Source organism: Myxine glutinosa, chromosome 3 (genome assembly GCF_964187855.1).
Source record: "Myxine glutinosa chromosome 3, kmMyxGlut1.1, whole genome shotgun sequence".
NCBI lineage: Eukaryota > Metazoa > Chordata > Myxini > Myxiniformes > Myxinidae > Myxine > Myxine glutinosa.
The window spans coordinates 49200838-49219783 of record NC_136263.1 but is presented as its reverse complement, the minus strand read 5'-3'; the positions used below and the strand labels follow the sequence as shown (position 1 = coordinate 49219783).

Sequence of the window (18946 nt, the reverse complement as noted above, 5' to 3'; positions counted from 1 at the left end):
CTCTGTTATGAAATCACATCTTTCATCTTTTTCATTTTATCTCCCCCTGTTCTCCCTGTACCCACCCCTGCAGTACTTTTCCTGCGACGCGTCGCACTTCGTCCTTTGTGTCGCGCAAGACGAGCCGAGGGAGACGTGGTCGAGATGGGAAACAGAATTTCAGGAGGTGAACTGGGGTCAAAGGTTAGAATGGAGAGATGTTCTTTTCATGTTCACACACGTGAGAAAAATGCAAAGAGCAAACCCGTTAAACTGCCTATAATTTCAGTGAATATGTGAACAAATGTGAAATCAAAGGCAATTGTCTCTCTAAAGTGATTGTTGGTCTATTTGGCCTCATGATGCCGGTACCTCCTGGTTCAAGACCCACACAACTCACAGTGTTGGTAACAGTTTTTTTGCTGTTTTTTTGTATACAAGAAGCTAACAATAATGACAAAAAAACAAACGGACACATAAGACATAATAAAGGGAGCGGGAGACAAGATGGGAAGAGAGATTGAAGCACACACGTAAAACATTTGAGAGCAGGGACATCGGGAGATCTGTGGGAGGGAGGGGGCTTGGGGGGAGGAGGCGTGTGAAGGGGGTGGGGGAGTGGTAGAAGTATGAAACACATGGACACCGCTAGGACTTCCAGGAAAGAAGTCGGTAAAGTTGTCTGCTAATGTCCTTAGAATCCGTGCTAAAGCATGGCGGTGTCTGTCAATGCGCTTGTCCGGCTCGTGCGTACAAGCACTCTCTTGAGCCTTACATCAAGTATAGGAAAATAACTTCCAGAGATCAATAAAGAGGGAGGAATTAGTCAGGCTCGAGGAGGAAGGGAAGGATGTTTAAAGTGATAGCGTAATTTGAAATTGAATGGAGAGTAGAACCACACAATACATCTTTAGGTTTTATTAACATGAGATAGCTGAAAAACCCCTAATGGTGGAACGGATTAAACATCCAAAATCAGAGGACACATTAATATGAATCGACTCCGTGGAAAGCAAGGTCTCTAAGAGTATTGGAATGTCCCGCGATGAAGCCGAGTCTATGGGCCTCTCACATCGCCATCACAGGCCGGTCGGTGGTCTCTACATCTTCTTCCGCCTCATTTCTGGTCTTGCTCCCTCTGCTCTCTTCGTGCTTCATCCACTCCCCCACTTCTCCAAGGTTTCTGCAAGGCGCACATGGTTCATCATCAACCCTCATCTGATGAAGCTCACAAAATCCAGGATCACTGCTCACATCCATTCATTCGTTCCTCTTTTTCACACCTATGGAATCAACTTCCACATTCTCTTCATTTTCATTCCTCCCTCCAGGTCTTCAAGACAGCTGTTCACCACCATCTCAGATCATCCCCCATCTAAAACCATGATCTTTTTAGCCCACCTCCTTCCAAATTCCCAGTGTTTCCTTCCTGAGAGTTTGCTTCTGCATCCATGTTGTCAAACCTATGCATCCTCTCCTACCCCCTCATTCTTCCCTGCATCTATTATTCCTCATCCAATCTATGCTCCTGCTCTTCCATGAGCCTTGACTTTGTGTACAAAAAATAATGAATGTCCTCCATTTATAAAAGGTGGAGTTGGACCTGGAACAGTTATTGTAAATGGGAAGTGTTTGGTATACCGGAGAAGGACATTCCGATTCGTGGAGACAAATCTTCACTGAGACCTCCATGCTTCCTTCCCATTGTCGTGCTGGATCTCCTGAGGGAGGTAGTGTATGAGAGATACTTATGAAAGGATGTTCCAAGGCTGAAAGACAACCCACCTTTAAAGAACAATTCCTAATCCCTTAAGTTGTGGACATTGAGATGCGGTTAGCATTAAATGAGTTATGAATAACCTATTAGTATTAGAGATGTGCGTGAGGAGCCAGATTCTGTGACACTTTTCAGGCGTACGTTTACTGTCCGACGAGCGCACCGTAAAACAGGATGTTGCCTCAGTCCCACAAATGAAACCCTTCCGACACTTCTAAAAGGCCCGGTTCCTAAAAGGGAAACTAAATTCGAACTTCAAAAATCCAGAATTACTAGATTTAATCTATATTCTTTCAATTAACTAGCAAATAAAATAATAAAATGAAATTAAAAATAAATATATACATAAAAACTACCACGGCACTCAGTAGAGAGCATACCTCCGCCTGGTTGGCCATATCAATCAATGGTGAAGAATCAATTTAAAAATTCTAATAGCTGGATCCGGATCTGGATCTTCACCAAAATTGAATCGATTCTTCCTTGTCACACACACAACCTATTCAACAAGTTTCGTCCAAATCCGTCCACAACTTTTTGAGATATCCTGCTATGTATCGTTTTTGGCCATTTCTCCCAATGGTGGAGAATCACTTAAAAATTAAATAATTCTCATTTACGAATCCATATTCAGATCTTCACCAAAATCGAATCGATTCTTGATTGTCACACACTCAACCGGTTTCATCCAAACCGGTCTACAACATTTTGAGATATCCTGGTATGTATAGTTTTTGGCCCTATCTCCCAATGGCGAAGAACCACATAAAAATTAAATAATTCTCATATCCGAATCCACATTCAGATCTTCACCACAATTGAATCGATTCTTCCTTGTCACACACACAACCGGTCCACAAAGTTTCATCCAAATCCGTCCACAAGGTTTTGAGATATCCTGCTATGTATCGTTTTTGTCCCGATCTCCCAATGGTGAAGAATCACTGAAAAATTCTAGTAGCCGGATCCGAATCCGGATCTTCACCAAAATCGAACCATTTCCTCCTTGTCACATACGCTACATCTCTGCCAAATTTCGTCCGAATCCGTCCACAACTTTTTGAGATATTTTGTTCACAAACGCACAGACAGACAAACTGACAAACAGACAGACAGGGGTGAAAACATAACCTCTATCCACCTTTGGTGGCGGAGGTAACAAAATAAAAATAAGAATAGCTCAATTATGCAGAAAATGCTGTTTCAGTGAATTTCCCAGAATTTTCTGTGGAGGGGGCCGGGTCTGGCCTTTGTGGGTTTACGATTGGCTGTAAAACATCACGTGCCTTTTCACCGCTAATCGTGGGACCTGCGAAGGTAAAACGCGGCTCCATCCATGGAAAATGCCGGAAGATTCACTAAAATAGCATTTACTACCGACAATGACGTCATATTTTTGAAATTCCTTCGTCAGTGAAAAACGTTAATAATTAATCAAATGTATTGTTACAAGCATTGAATCGTTGGTGTAAGAAGGTTTGTAATGTTATAATGTGTTTTAGTTATTTTATAACTGGCTGAATGGTAGAAATGAAAACTACTCCAGGGAAGGGTCAATCGTTGGACTTTATTCACTTTTTGGAATGGCGAAAGGTTCTTATTGGACCGCCGTTTTGTTTTTTATTGTTTTTGTTTTTTTCTTATTGTTTTTTTTTGTCATTAATGTTAGCCTCCCCCCCAAAGCCCTCTCCCTCCCACAGATCTCTCGATGTCTCCATGTCTCTCGGTTCCTGCTCTCAAATGTTGTGTTTGTGTCCTTCCCCCTCTCTCCCCATCTTGTCTACCGCTCCCGATGTTATTTGTTTTATGTGTCGGTTTGTCGGTTATGTGTCGGTTTGTCGGTTTGTCTTTCTGTGTGATAAATGTTCGCTCTTTCACGAGCCTCGATCTTGTATACAAAAAAAAAGAAAAAAAAAAGCTCTTACACGAGCCTCGCTCGATCTTGTATACAAAAAAAACAAAAAAAAAACACTCCATATCCGAAATGGTCATTTAGACTTTCCTGTGCTGTGTGACACCCCATCCCCCTTCCTCCCCCGTCCCCCACCCATGTGATGAGATTTTAATTTGTTTTTATTTTAAGTTGAATTGCTGTGTCGTGTGTCGGCCCCATGTCGACATTATATACAGAATCTTTTACTCATTAATCTGGAATTCATGCTTTGACGACTCGTAACATAAATTCCTAACAACGAATATTTGTCAACAGAACAATGGTACAATGACGTAACAAACAACAATGCATTTCTTAATAATCTTTAAGAGCTTCGGTAACAAGATGAAAAACATTTCGCAAATGGAATTTTTATTTCGTGTATTTTGGCATAATTAGTGATGCAGGTGGACATAGATGGAGTTCAACTTTCATGTTGTTGGAGTTGTTTGTACATAGTGGATGTAGTTGGACGTGCATGCTAGTACAGTTGGACATACTTGGGTGATGCTGGTTGTACATAGTGGAGTTATACACATACATATGAATGTAGTTGGACGTGCATAATTGAGACAGACATACAGGGTGAAGGAGTGGACATGATGGAGATAGACATACATGGTGATGGACTTAGACATATATGTTGACAGTGACTTCCTCCACACTAAGCACTAAAAACCAAGCCCAAAAGCCCATGGGGTTATAAACGGTTGCGTTCTTGCCCTGCGCAACCACGACCATGCCAATTAGTCCACCAACGTCCATTCAATCGAAGGCCTCTATCGTATCCCACTTAAAGCCAGGCCTCGGGGTCTCGGGCACATGGCCAGTCCAAGTCAATCGAGCCCCCACCGCCGACTGCCGTTGTCACCCACACTGCCCAGATCAGCAGTTACTCTTGACCTCCATTGATTAGGGGTCGTGGAAGGAAGGCTAATGAAATATTAAGGGGCATCGATTTCTGGTTTCAGCCGCGTTGATGGGCGAGGCCCTGGCCTGCAAGATGGTTCAGTTGGTTGAGCTGTTGATCTTTCACTCTTGCTTTATGCCTTCATTTCTCTTTGTATATATATATCTTCAAATATCTCTACATAATATTGTATCACTCAAACATTTACATTAGTACACACACACACACACACACATATATATATATATATATATACATATGTGTATGTGTACATGTTATACATATATATATATATATATACATATATGTATGTGTACATGTTATGCATATATATATATATATATGTACATGTTATACATATATATATATATACATATATGTATGTGTACATGTTATACATATATATATATATATATATGTATATATATATATATATATATATATATATATGTATATATATATATATATATATATATATATATATATATATATATATATATATATATATATATTATATATATATATATATATATATATATATATATATATATATATATATATATATATATATATATATATATATATATGAGCTTAGCTCTTACACACTAACAAGGAGCTTAGCTTTTACACGAGCCTCGACCTTGTATACAAAAAGGAGAAAAAGACATAAGATATCATAGCCCCAGTAAGTTAGTAATTTTGCTATACAGAGTTAAATGCCACCAGTCCCAGTCAGCCATCTTTAGTCGGATTGCAAAATGAAATCTTCTGCATATGTACACTCATGTATTGATTGTTCTTGTTTCAAGTTGGAACAAAATCGGTCCATGCATGTCCGAGAAATGGATGGGGACACGTTTAAGTTACAAAATTGCTGCCAGTCAGCCATCTTGGATATGATTTCGTACATAAATGACATGAATGTATAAGCCACCATTCCCTATCTGTGTGCCAAGTTTGAAGAAGATCGGTAAATGCATGTCTGAGAAATGATTGAGGATGTGTTCAATATATGGATATTCATAACTAAAATGGCTGCCAGTCTACCAGTCAGCCATCTTTGATCAGATCGCAAAAGAAAGTGTGGTGCACGCCTTCATGTACTGTGCTTGTTCTAAGTTTGAACAAATGGACCATGCATGTCGAGAAATTGTTGGAGACAGGTTTAAGTAACTACATGGCCACCAGTCGGCCATCTTGGATTTCATCTGGAAAATAAACTTACGTGCATATGTCAGCCATGATTCAAATTTTGTGCCAAGTTTGAACAACATTCGTAAATGAATTTCTGAGATATGGTTGAGGACATGTTCAACATCGGGGTTTTTGTAACTAAAATGGTCGCCAGCTGGCTATCTATGGTCGCATCGCGAAACAAAATGATGTACATATGTATACCTTCATGTACTGTCTTTTTGCCAAGTAGGGACAAAATCGGTCCATACATCTCCAAGATATGGTTGCAGACGCATGCACTGACGGACGGACGGACATGTTATGCATATTAGGGGTCGTGACCTGTCATACATCACGTATGTGAATTATCCCCGTTGGACTTAGTCCGAAACTGGGCCTTATGGATTGGGTCTTGTCCGTCCGTCCGTCAGTGCATGCGTCTGCAACCATATCTTGGAGATGTATGGACCGAAAGGGAGGATGTGGTGTATGGATAGAGTGTACCATTATGGATGGCATAGGGGATTTGCTTGTCCGAGTAAGAGTTAGGAAGAAAGATGAGAATGAAGAGTGCGTATATGAACAACGTATTTATTGCAATCTACTTAAATGACAACGCTACGATATACTTTTGAAAAATGAATGGATTCGTAATAGGAATCGGCGTAGCACCACTCTGGGATTGTCCACTCAGTGGACGGCTTGCTGTCGCCTTCGACTGTCCAATCAGCGGACGGCTTGCTTCACCTTCGCCCAGCAGACGCCAATACGATGGCGTCGTAAGATGGCGTCGTATCGGCAGTTAATCGGATGCTTTTGGGCGCCAACGTCGGCTAATTCAGATTTTTCGAGTATGCCTGTACGTGATAAACAAAGAGCGCGGTTCGTAGATCGTAAATCCATTAGTGCCGTGGGCATCGGGTCACTGGGTGCGGCGTAAAAGGGATAACAAAGTCGAGTCCTTACGCTATTATTATATAGATGTGGGAACACCCGCTTGCTTTCATGAGCGGGAGGAGGATGAGGAGGGAGGATGTTGTTGGGATTGGGATTGGGATTGGGGGGCGGGGGGGGGGGTGGGTGAGTGCGAACATGGGACAGAGTCAGCATCAGGAGGTGGGGGATTTGGGGTGGGGAGGTTTAGGACTTTCAGTGAGGGATGAGGGGGGAGGTGTTGCAGTGGGGGTGGGGCATGGGTTTGAAGGCTTGCAGTGGGGCGGAGGTAATACTTTAGCAGTGGGGAGGTTGGGAGTGGGAGGGTGAGGACTGGGGGAGGGGGGGGGGGGAGCAAATTTTGGACAGAGTTGGGAGGGGGTGGTTGATACTTTGGGGGGGAGGGTGGAGGGTTGAGGACTTTATGGGGGGAGCGGTGTTAGTTGTGATGAGGGGAGTGGGGAGGGGGTTTGACGGCTCGGAGTGGGAAGAAGATTGACGTCTTAGGGTTGGGTGGGGCCATTCACGGAGTTAGAAGATCTCCGGCTCAGATGGTCTGCATTAGCGGACCCTCTGATGCGTCAATACCTTCTACCCATATTAACCTAGGTTACTGTGTTTCTCTCATCCTCTTTCTCTCTCCTCTTCTTCTTCATTTATTCACTTGCTTGATGCGTCCAACTTTCCATTTTCCATGAGATTAAATGGGATATGTAAATTAAGTATGACATCAAAAAGCCTGTATTGTAAGAAGTTATTTTATTTTTATTTACTAGGGCATGCCCGTACTATATATATATCTAAAATTATATCCCCCCCCTCTATTTACATGAAATGATTTGGTCCATTCGCAACGCCAAAGCGAACGGCGAACGGCTTGCGAGTACAGTGACAATCCCCCCCCTCTATTTACATGAATGGTTTGGTCCATTCGCAACGACCACAGAACCCCCCCCCCCCCCCTCTATTTACATGCAATGGTTTGGTCCATTCGCAACGCCAAAGCGAACGGCGAACGGCTAAATCGCCATAGCTCGGTAAGTACTTGTCCGATTAATTTCAAACCTTGAAAAGGCACATCCTCGGGTCCCCAGCAATATACCTGGCAAGTTTCAAGTATATCGGACCGGTAGTTGTCGAGAAATCGTTGTCGCATACATACACACACACATACACACAGAGATTAATGGAATTATAGATAGACTAGGGCATTGCCCGTACGTGGGTGCCCGTTCCTTGCCAAAAAAAAAAAAAAAACGCTACCCGTACGCTCTACCCCGCCCGTACGCCCGTAAACAAAAAAAACAACGCTCTTCGCTTCCGCCCTTCGCTCTGACTGAATTGGGAGAAATAATGCGCATAAGAAATCGAATTACGTACCGTAATGGCGGTCAGCTCGTAACGCGCTCAGCTCCGCTCGTCTCACATCGGCCACGCCTACGCAACAAAGCGTTCTGTGATTGGCTGCCGGAAGTGAAGTCGTCACTGTCCGGAAGTTCGCAAATCGCAGTTACGATGAATCGTTTTAATTTAATCGCAGTTTGAATTCGTTTTAAAACATAGTTTAACGGCAACATAGTTTTCCAACGTGAAATAAATGAATACGCTGTCAAATGTGCCGTCCGAGGCAGAGTCTGATCGCCACGTTCGGCACACGTGATAGCTCGCTGCTCTCTGATTGGTTGAAGCGTTTTTTGGACATAGCTCGGTAAGTACTTGTCCGATTAATTTAAAACCTTGAAAAGGCACATCCTCGGGTCCCCAGCAATATACCTGGCAAGTTTCAAGTATATCGGACCCGTGGTTGTCGAGAAACAGCGGTCACAGACACACAGACACACAGACACACAGACACACAGAGATTGCTGGAATTATAGATAGATGAACAACAAACTCAAAATGAATTGACAACAGAGATCCATTTGAAGGTGGGGCAGGTTGGCTCAGGTGGTAGAGGTCTTGCATGTGAGCTGTCTCCTCCTGGTCCTGGTAGGGGTTGCGGCCCCCCAAAGTAGGTTGTCTTTCGGATGGAATGGAAATTAGCCAGATATTCAATCTGCATTCGGGGGACATTGAATGATATGATAGTGTCCCTTTAAATGAGAACATTGTGTGCCAGTACCTGGACTAAGTTTTCTGTTTGAGGTTTGCTCTATAATTAGTGCAAACGACACAAAGTAATTAAACTTTGGGATATGGACATGACTCAGTATTGTCGCGTAAAATGGGCTCCTCCCGTGACTCTCAATTGGCATTTGAAGCTGTATTTCCAAAGGTGTACACAAGGATAACATATTAACTCGTGTATATATAGAGACAAAGAAAGTTACATACTGATAAAAAATGACGTCATGATGCCTGTGACTTAAAATGGATGTGATACCAACAGAGTAAATTATGAATTATAAAACTATCTTCGGTGAATGAAGAGGAAAAAAAATTGAGGGGGCACCCGGATTTGAACCAGGGACCTCTTGATCTGCAGTCAAATGCTCTACCACTGAGCTATACCCCCATATGCTGTTAAAGCAATTACCTTACTAAGTATACATGATGCCAAGGCCTGCACCCGCCTGTTGTGTATTCCCAGCTTCAGCAAATCAATATACAGTTTTCCGAGTAATAATATGAAACGCATTCTGATAAACATTTTTATGGTGTAAATGTGGTGCTGCATCTCAGAGTATGCTGTCCTTAGAATGGGGTTCAGTTCTAAAGATGCTTTCCCATTCCGCATTCAGGCTGGGGAAGTCAAAGCATCTCTCAAAAAGAGTAGGCCATTGTGTGCCAGTCTCCTGGCTGAGTTTCTCACCTTGAGATTAAATGTGATATGTTAAACAAAATTTCAGGATGTGCATTCGGTTAGGTTCCGTGAATGATAAGAATCGGGTTAATACATAGAAGATAGTACATAGTGAGATTAAGTCAATTGAGAACAGGCATGATGGGGCAAATGGGACGTTGCTGTGTCTATATGTTTACTTGTATGACCATTAATCCTAATACAGTATATCCTTGAGATGAGTAATGACTAATCAGTAACTCAGGTAAGCCTGGTGTTGGCTTAACGGTTAAGGTGGTTGGCTTGAGATTACAAGGCCCCGAGGTCAAGCCCCTATCATGCCGTTGAATTAACACCAGGTGTGTTGACTCAGCCTGTCATCCTTCCAAGGTTGGTAAAATGAATACCCGCTTGCTGGGATGAATGAGCCATTCGAGTGTCCTGCGTTGGAGTGGCGACCCATCCAGGATTGTGCCCAATAGTCAAGAAACTGCTTCGGCAGCCATATGCATCTGAAGATGGGAAAAGGAGTGGCCATCATCATCAATATATAAAGCCCAATTTGTGTTGTTTATTTGTTTATATGTGCTTCAAAAAACTACCAAGCCAAATCCAACCAAATTTGTATGTTTCCTAAGGGAACCCCAAGAATGGTTTCTGTCAGGACAGCATATCTGGCGGAGGGCGTTGAGGGGTGTGGGTGGGTGGAGGGCCGCAGGGGAAGACCCCAACTCTCTCTATATAAATGTGTATTGCGTAGCGTCACCCAGTGGTATCTGGTAATACAAATTATCCATCATCTTATCATAAAGTGCGGTATCATGATGGAATATAGAAATACTCCATATGTAGGGATGCCATTGGAAACTAGAACAATGCGACTGTGTCGCCAATATGCCTCCACATAGTCCCACAACAGGTAGATGCTATCATTCACTGTCCTAAAAAATAAATAAGTTTGATTTAAATCCCTTCAGCTGTTCTCAAGTGTCACAATTTTACCCGACATGACAGGTTTCACATCGATCGGTAAAGCAGTTTCAGAGAAGGGATTTTTTTAAATATCGGCTTTCAAGCTAATATGGCTGCCATACCACATGACATATGACCTTAAAAAATGTACACTCTGCGTATGTATGATTAGGGGATCACGTATGTGAAGTTTCTTGTTGATCGGATAAGGTTCGTTTTTCTATCTAAGATGGCTGCCAAACCACGTGACCTACGACATCATCATTTTCAAACTATATGCAACAGTGCTGTTAGATGATATTTGCAAAATTTCGCATCAATAGGGTGAGCGGTTTCAGAGATATAATTATTTAATATGTTCCTTCAATCCAATATGGCTGCTAAACCCTGTGACCTATGATGTCATAAATTTAATATTTCAATACAAATGGGTCATAGATCATGGGCATGCAATTTCAGATTTTTACGATAAGGAATTCGATTAAAACATTTTTGGCTGGTATACCACCTCACCTATGATGTCATCATTATCATGCTTTTGTTCCCCATTGGGAGTACTTGACAATGTACGAAGTTTCAAATTTTTCCATTCAGCGGTTTCCGAGAAATTTTTTTATTATTATTTGCATTTAATCCAAGATGGCTGCCATACCACGTGACCTATGCCATCACAATTATCATAAAAACATTCTGCATGGGTGTCACTCCTACCCTGGAAGTTTAGTCTCAATCGGACATATGGTTGCTGAGAAAAACGAGGTTTAGCCCGTACGGACGGACGGACAGACAACCCGAAAACATAATGCCTCGGGAGACTTTGTCGGCTGAGGCATACAAAATGGCCACCTCATCAAATGTGTACAAAATGATATACTGAAAAGCTACTGTAGTGTGAACTTTTAGCCTTTAAAAGCCATACCTTTTATTATTGAACATTTTCATAACTAATAAGAATGAAAAGGACGACAAAATACATCTCTAAAGAACCAAATTGAGAGCGTAAGATCGCCGAATTGTTCATCCACATAATTGTTGATAAATGACATCCAGTCGAGCACAATAACGGCTGAAGCAATTACAATGATTCCAATGGAAGGAAGTGACATTCCCTCTTGGTTATTATACCATAACAACTTTTTAAATCTCATTTCAATAAATAATACAACCATACTAAACCACAGCATGTTGAACGCCATTTACGCATGCTCAGAGTGAGAAACTCTCCCGTAAAGGCTCTGTCATGAATTGCAAGGTCACATGGATTGTAAGGTATGAGAGAATGCCTAATTTACTAAGGAAAAGGGCCTAGAACAGTCTGCTGATGCTTTCATTGAGGTTCACAGCGGATCACGCCAGTTATTGAAAATAGCATTCTAAATTTACTTTTCCATATACCGTATGTGTACTATTGTTCATGCAAATTGTGCAGTACGTCCTCCTGATGTAAATATAAGTGATCATGTGACCCCTTTATAAGGAATATGTTTATTACATGCACACAGGGTAGGGAGAGGGAGAGTCCCTAAGATTACCGACATGGTGCCCATCCCAGAAATTTCTGGTCACGTTAGTCATGGGCGCCATTTTGTTTCCATCAAATTTTCATTGGATGAGCACAAGACATGAATAAAAAAAAGGAAAAGTTGCTTAAAGGAAACACGTCACTTAAGTGTGTCTGTCACTTAAGTTTGTTTATTTATTAATTCGAATTCGTCTAAGTGTTACAGTTAACATTGGTTAACATGTCATGGTCCATGTCCATCACATAGTTAATTCCAAAATAATTCAGGATCCATTTACCTTCAGCCTCACCTTTTAACAAAACAGTACCTGTATTATGTTACTTGGAAGGTGGGTATCCATAGCTAGACAGTGGTAAGTGTAACATGATCTGTGTGTTTCGAGTAGGTTAGACTGCCATATAACAGGGACCAGACTGGCCAGAGTATGTCATTTTGCTGCACATGATGCCGAGGGGGCAACGTATGTAATTTATAGACAGGATAGTCAGGGTAAAAAATGGTATGCGTAAACACCTCTTGTTTGAAGGCAGGGCCAGGTGAGTACTTCCCATCACAGAGGCACATATTTCACACATGTCAAAAAGGTCGTCACGATCTGTGTGTCGCCAGTGTGTGCCAGCCACCGTGGAGAAATGTGCTGTAGGGACCGAAAGCTGGCAATGCATTTATTTTTATTGGGGCCGCCCCATGGGCCGGACGAGCCAGATGAGGACTTCGCCCAGGAGGATAGAGGGGAGAGGAAGAAGTGCCTGCAGCGGAAAGAAAGGACACCCCTGAGCTCCGCCTACAGGAGGAGAGAAAGAAATGTGAAGTAGAAGCAGGAAGGATCAATAGAGGAAAGAACGGAGAATCCAGAACTCCCGGGGAAAGAGAAGGATGAAGGGGAGCGGAGAGAAACGACACGTCAGAGAATGCAGACACCAGAGCTTCTGGCATGCAGGAGGAGAGAACTGGTTCAGGGTGCAAGTCCTGAGGTGCCACACAAAGGCATAATTGGCTACTTCATCGCTGGCTTACCTCGTCGCTGGTTCACTTCGTTGCTGGCTTCAAGAGCAGGCCGCATCATCGCCTTCCACACAGAAGAGTAGTCCAGTAGGAACGCATTGGAGCGGCGCTGCGGCACGTCAATCCATCAAAGGCAGAGCTGAGATAAGCAACAGTTAAGAAAACAAATAACAATAAACAGCCATGTTCAGATCGGTTGAGTTATTGTTATTTGTGTGCTTTCATGGCCAAATAATGGGGATCAAACCTTGGATGTGTCGATACATTGGACACTGTCTATAGGGATTGATATTATAATACTGGTTATAGGCAACACAGACCCGGATGAATTACTAAATAAAGCAAGGTCCAGAAGCAAGATGAACTTTCCAATCATTTTATATCCAGATTTCATGAATCATCTTATGTTTACAAAAAGTATTTATACCCTGGAAGACATGACACCATGGAAAAGTTTGGATGCCTACAACTAGTTGAAGTCTGGGTGGATGAGTAATGTGGCTGTTCTTGTGATGAATGGCTATCAGGTTTTAAGAGTAAAGGTAGGCCACGGTAATATAACAATGATACAGACTCATGTTGGCAGAGCAGGTAAGCATGATGTTATATACTGTATATTAACATCATCCCGATCTGCTCTGACATCTCCTTCAATACTCTCGGATGCTTACCCGGCCCCAGAGATTTATCTTATTTCGTCAATTCCAAGAAAGAAACAAACTAAACAAATAATGCCAGCAGACCGGATACCTAGCTTATCGTCCAACCACGGGCCCAGAGAAGACAACTTAGAGGTGAGTGTGTGTATCTCTAGACAATAAGACAAGCCTTTACCACATGGTACTAAATAAACAAAACACAGTATATAAACAAAACACAAATTTTTTTTGAAATACATAGTTTTGGCCAGCGGCGGAGTTTGGGGGGAGGCATCTGGCATCCATCTGTCTGTCTGATGATTTTTTGACCGCGATACATTCCATCGTTAATATATCCAATCTCAACGAAACCTGACAGGATGACCAAGGGTCACATAATTAAGCTTTGCATTCATTTTCAGCCCTCCCAAAGGGGGTTTTCTCCACCGAGCGGGTTTTCCCGCCATTGCCATCAATAGGGTTGCGTGTTGAGGTGTATATCGATGTTAAGTTAGCTTTATCGTGGCGTTTTTCCAAGGCCGCTTCTAATAACAAAACTAACGATAATAGCATAATATTAATATTATTACAAGACTGAAGGAGCTGTGGCTCCCACGTCGATCGAAAGAATGGACGCGACAAAAAGCTTGAATTCATCTGAGCTGCTTTATTAGAATCAAACACTCAGGCACTCTGGGAAAAACGTTTTACGGTCGGCAATATATATCTATTCCGCCAGGGGGTTTGCCCAGGCCTGGCGCCAGGGGGCGTGGCCCCGCGGGCCGGCTGCGGCCTGGCAAGCCGAGGGCGAGCCTGCCCGGGCGTCCCGACCGAGGCCTGGCAAGTCGAGCGCGGGCCTGCCCGGGCGTCCTGGACGAGCCCGGCCTGGTGATCGCTCCGCGTCCTTGATAGGTGCAAGGCGATTGTGTAACCCCAGCGGCAGCCGCTACACACGTCCCCCCAGAATCGACTTGCACCGACAGGGTCAACTTGAGGGGGGTCCTGATGACCCGGCCGAAGCGACCCCTGGTGGGTCGTGGGAGGGGGTCCGGTGAGGTGGTGGGCGGTCGAGTGGGGGGCACCGTGGACGGGGGGCGGCCTCGCCGCGGCGGGAGGGCCACCCGTGGTGGGTGGTCGACGTCCACGTGCGCCGGCTTGAGGCGGTCCACTGCAATCCGGTCCGACCTGCCGCCGATGTCGATGACGAACGACTTGTCGTCCCGTCGCAGCACCCGGAAGGGCCCGTCGTACGGCGGCTGGAGTGGCCGCCGATGTGCGTCGTGACGCACAAAAACATACTCCGCGGTGCGGAGTGCTGGGGGGACGTAGGACTGGGGGTCACCGTGGTGGGATGTCGGCACGGGGGCAAACCGTCGGGCGGCCTCCTGGAGGTCCGAGCGCTGGCGAGCTGCGGACCAGGGGCTGGTAGCGTCGGGCACGAATTCGCCCGGGACGCGTAGCACCTGGCCATAGACCAGCTCGGCGGTGGATGCCTGGAGGTCCTCCTTGGGGGCCGTGCGAAGGCCCAAATGGACCCACGGCAGCCGGTCGGCCCAACCGCCGTCTTGAAGGCCGGCCATGAGCGCGGCCTTCATGGAGCGGTGGAATCGCTCGCACAACCCGTTTGCTTGGGGGTGGTAGGCCGTAGTACGGTGGAGCTTGACCCCCAGGTTGCGGGCGACCGCGCCCCACAGCTCGGAGGTGAACTGTGGTCCGCGGTCTGACGAGATGTCCGCCGGTGCGCCGAAGCGGGCGACCCAGGTGGCGATGAAGGCCTGCGCCACGTCGGCGGTGGTGGTGGAGACGAGGGGAACGGCCTCCGGCCACCTGGTGGTCCTGTCCACCATGGTGAGCAGGTGTGTGAACCCTCGTGATGGGGGAAGGGGGCCCACCAGATCCACGTTGACGTGGTCGAAACGTCGTTCGGGCACGGTGAAAGGTGCCAGCGGGGCCTGGGTGTGTCGGTGGACCTTGGCCCGTTGGCAGGCGGTGCAGGCGCTGGTCCAATCGCGGACGTCCCGACGAAGGCCGTGCCAGACGAAACGCGCCGACACCAGCTTCTGGGAAGCTTTCCGGCCCGGGTGGGAAAGGCCGTGGAGGGAGGCGAAGATGCGGCGTTGCCAGGTGACGGGCACGATGGGGCGAGGCCGGCCTTGGGAGACGTCGCAGAGCAGGACAGTGTCCGCGCAGGGGATGTCGGCCAGGCGGAGGCCCGTGTCCGCCGCCCGGAGGGCTTGCACCGTGGTGTCGGTGGTTTGGTCCGCCGCCATGAGCGCAAAATCCACGCCCAGGTGGACCGCGTTCGCGCTGGCCCGGGAAAGACAGTCGGCCACGGCGTTGTTTTTGCTGGCGACGTGCCGGATGTCCGTGGTAAACTCCGACACGGCGGAGAGGTGGCGCTGTTGGCGGGCCGACCATGGCTCCGTGACCTTGGCCATGGCGTAAACCAACGGCTTGTGGTCGACGAACGCCGTGAAAGGTCGGCCCTCCAGGAGGTGGCGGAAATGGCGGACGGCCAGGTGTAGACCGAGGAGCTCCCGGTCAAACGTGCTGTATTTGAGCTCGTTCGGCCGGAGCTGCCGGCTGAAAAAAGCGAGTGGCTGCCAAACCCCGTTCACCCATTGCTCATGTACGGCGCCCACCGCGTAGTCGGAGGCATCCGTGGTGAGGGCGATGGGAGCGTTGAGCACCGGGTGAGCGAGCAGTGTTGCGTCGGCGAGGGCCCGCTTTGAGCTTTGGAAGGCCGCATCCATTGCTGCGGACCAGGCGATGTCGTGCTTGGCCGGCTTGCCCCGGAGGGCTTCGTAGAGGGGCCGCATGAGTTGAGCAGCGCGGGGCACGAAGCGGTGATAAAAATTCACCATTCCCAGGAATTCCTGCAGGGCCTTTATGGTGCGGGGACGCGGGAAAGTGGTGATGGCCTCGACCTTGGTTGGCAGCGGCACAGCCCCGTTCTTGGTGATGTGGTGGCCCAAAAAATCAACGGCCGTCGTGCCGAAGTGGCATTTGGCCGGGTTGACGATGAGGCCGTGCTCGCTGAGGCGCCCGAACAGTGTTCGGAGGTGGAGGAGGTGCTCGGCCCGGGACGTGCTGGCGACGAGGATGTCGTCCAGGTAAACGAAAAGGAACGGCAGGTCACGCAGCACGCCGTCCATCAAGCGCTGGAACGCCTGAGCCGCGTTCTTGAGACCAAACGGCATCCGCAAGAACTCGAATAAGCCGAACGGCGTGATGACTGCCGTTTTAGGGACGTCGGCCGCCCTGACAGGTACCTGGTGATATCCCCGTATGAGATCAATTTTTGAAAAAATGACCCGTCCCGCCAGACGGGCGGAGAAGTCTTGGATATGCGGGATCGGGTACCTGTCGGGTGTTGTAGCGTCATTAAGACGGCGGTAGTCGCCACACGGGCGCCATCCACCCCCCGGCTTTGGCACGATGTGCAGTGGCGAGGCCCACGCGCTATCGGAGCGCCGCACGATGCCGAGGTGCTCCAACGCGTCGAATTCGGCCTTCGCAACGGCAAGCTTGGCTGGGTCGAGGCGGCGGGCCCTGGCGTAGACCGGCGGGCCCGTGGTTGGTATGTGGTGCTCGATCCCATGCCGTACTGCGACGGCCGAAAACGTCGGCCGCGTGAGGGCCGGGAACTCCGCGAGCAGGCGAGCAAACTCGTTCGCCGCCGGGACGGTGCGTGCCAGCTCGGTCGGCGCGGAGCTGCTCAATGTGCATACCAGGGAGCTGAAGGTTTCAGCGTTGATTAAACGACGCCGTTGGACATCCACCAGCAGTCCGTGTGCGCAGAGGAAGTCGGCGCCGAGCAGAGCCATGGGCACGTTGGCGGTTACAAACGTCCAAGCGAAGCGTTGGCCGCCGAAGCAGAGGGTGACGTTGCGCGGGCCGAAGGTGCGGATAGTCGATCCGTTGGCCGCAACCAAGGAGGGGCCGCAAACCGCGGATTGCCTGTCCTGGTCAGAGGCGGGCATGACGCTCACTTGGGCGCCGGTGTCGCACAGGAAGCGCCGTCCGGACGCTTTATCCGTGATGAACAGTAAGTTGCCCGTGTGACTGTGGCCGGCGTTCATGGCAGGTAATGAACGCCGGCCTGGCCGTTTCCCGACCCGCCGAAGGTGCACGGGGGTCGGCATGTCCGGGCCTTCTGTCCGAACCTGGCATGATAGGAACACCACGCTTGGTCGGGTGGAGGCTTCGGACGTCGTGCTGAACGTGGTCGGCTCGGTATAGCGGCCGCCAATTGCGTCGGCAGTTCGGCCGTCGAACGCGCCGGGTGCTCGGGCGCCATGGATGGTGCATCAGGCGGCGGCGGGTCCCATGTCGCCGCTGCGATGCGCTGTCCTGCGGCGGAGATCTTGTCGGCTTCTCTGGCAAGGGCCCGGGGATCTGTGATCGTCGTGCTTGCCAGGGCGAGGCGTACCGGGTTAGGCAGCTGACGGAGGAACAGCTCCCGGAACAGGAATGCCGGAGAGTGCTCGCCGAGCAGCGAAAGCATGTAGTCCATTCGCTCGGAAGGGCGCGTGTCGCCGAGCTCCGGCAAATCGAGCAGGCGCCGTGCGCGTTCCGCCGCTGGGAGGGCGAAAGCATCGAGGAGAAGCTTCTTAATCGCGCCGTATTTGTCCGCGGCTGGCGGTCTCTCGAGGAGGCTCAGGGCGCGGGCTGCGGTGGCTGAACCGAGCGCAGCGACCACGTGGTGGAAGCGGGTGTCGTCCGCCGTGATGCCTCGCAGGGCGAACAGGGACTCCGCTTGTGCGAACCAAACCGCCGCGTGAGCCTCCCAGAAGGTAGGCAGTTTAAGGGCGACTGCCGTGTCCATGTCGATAGGTCACCAATGAAGGAGCTGTGGCTCCCACGTCGATCGAAAGAATGGACGCGACAAAAAGCTTGAATTCATCTGAGCTGCTTTATTAGAATCAAACACTCAGGCACTCTGGGAAAAACGTTTTACGGTCGGCAATATATATCTATTCCGCCAGGGGGTTTGCCCAGGCCTGGCGCCAGGGGGCGTGGCCCCGCGGGCCGGCTGCGGCCTGGCAAGCCGAGGGCGAGCCTGCCCGGGCGTCCCGACCGAGGCCTGGCAAGTCGAGCGCGGGCCTGCCCGGGCGTCCTGGACGAGCCCGGCCTGGTGATCGCTCCGCGTCCTTGATAGGTGCAAGGCGATTGTGTAACCCCAGCGGCAGCCGCTACAAGACAATATTAATACCAATAATATCCCACCTCCCCAAGGGGTTTTTCCTCCTTGAACAAACCTCGAGTCAACGTTTATAAATAGCTTATCATGGCGTTTTCGTGGGTGCAACGGCCTC

General features: G+C 47.9%; 1 long non-coding RNA gene and 1 other non-coding gene across 4 annotated transcripts in view; both read right to left on the bottom strand.

The window, feature by feature from the left end:
- Positions 1-899: 899 nt before the first annotated feature.
- LOC144891117 (uncharacterized) overlaps positions 900-18946 on the bottom strand; it is an 81063-nt gene continuing 63016 nt past the window's right edge. The window contains exons 4-6 of one of the 3 annotated variants that reach the window (XR_013622710.1): positions 13003-13129; positions 1621-1700; positions 900-1162 (exon numbers count right to left, since the gene is read on the bottom strand). This is a non-coding gene — a long non-coding RNA (uncharacterized LOC144891117). Of the gene's footprint in view, positions 1163-1620; positions 1701-8645; positions 10003-13002; positions 13130-18946 lie in introns of those variants that run through there. The other 2 variants (XR_013622712.1, XR_013622711.1) reach the window with 2 other exon arrangements.
- On the bottom strand, positions 9152-9223 carry TRNAC-GCA (transfer RNA cysteine (anticodon GCA)). Its single transcript has one exon. It is a non-coding gene; the product is annotated as a tRNA-Cys (tRNA).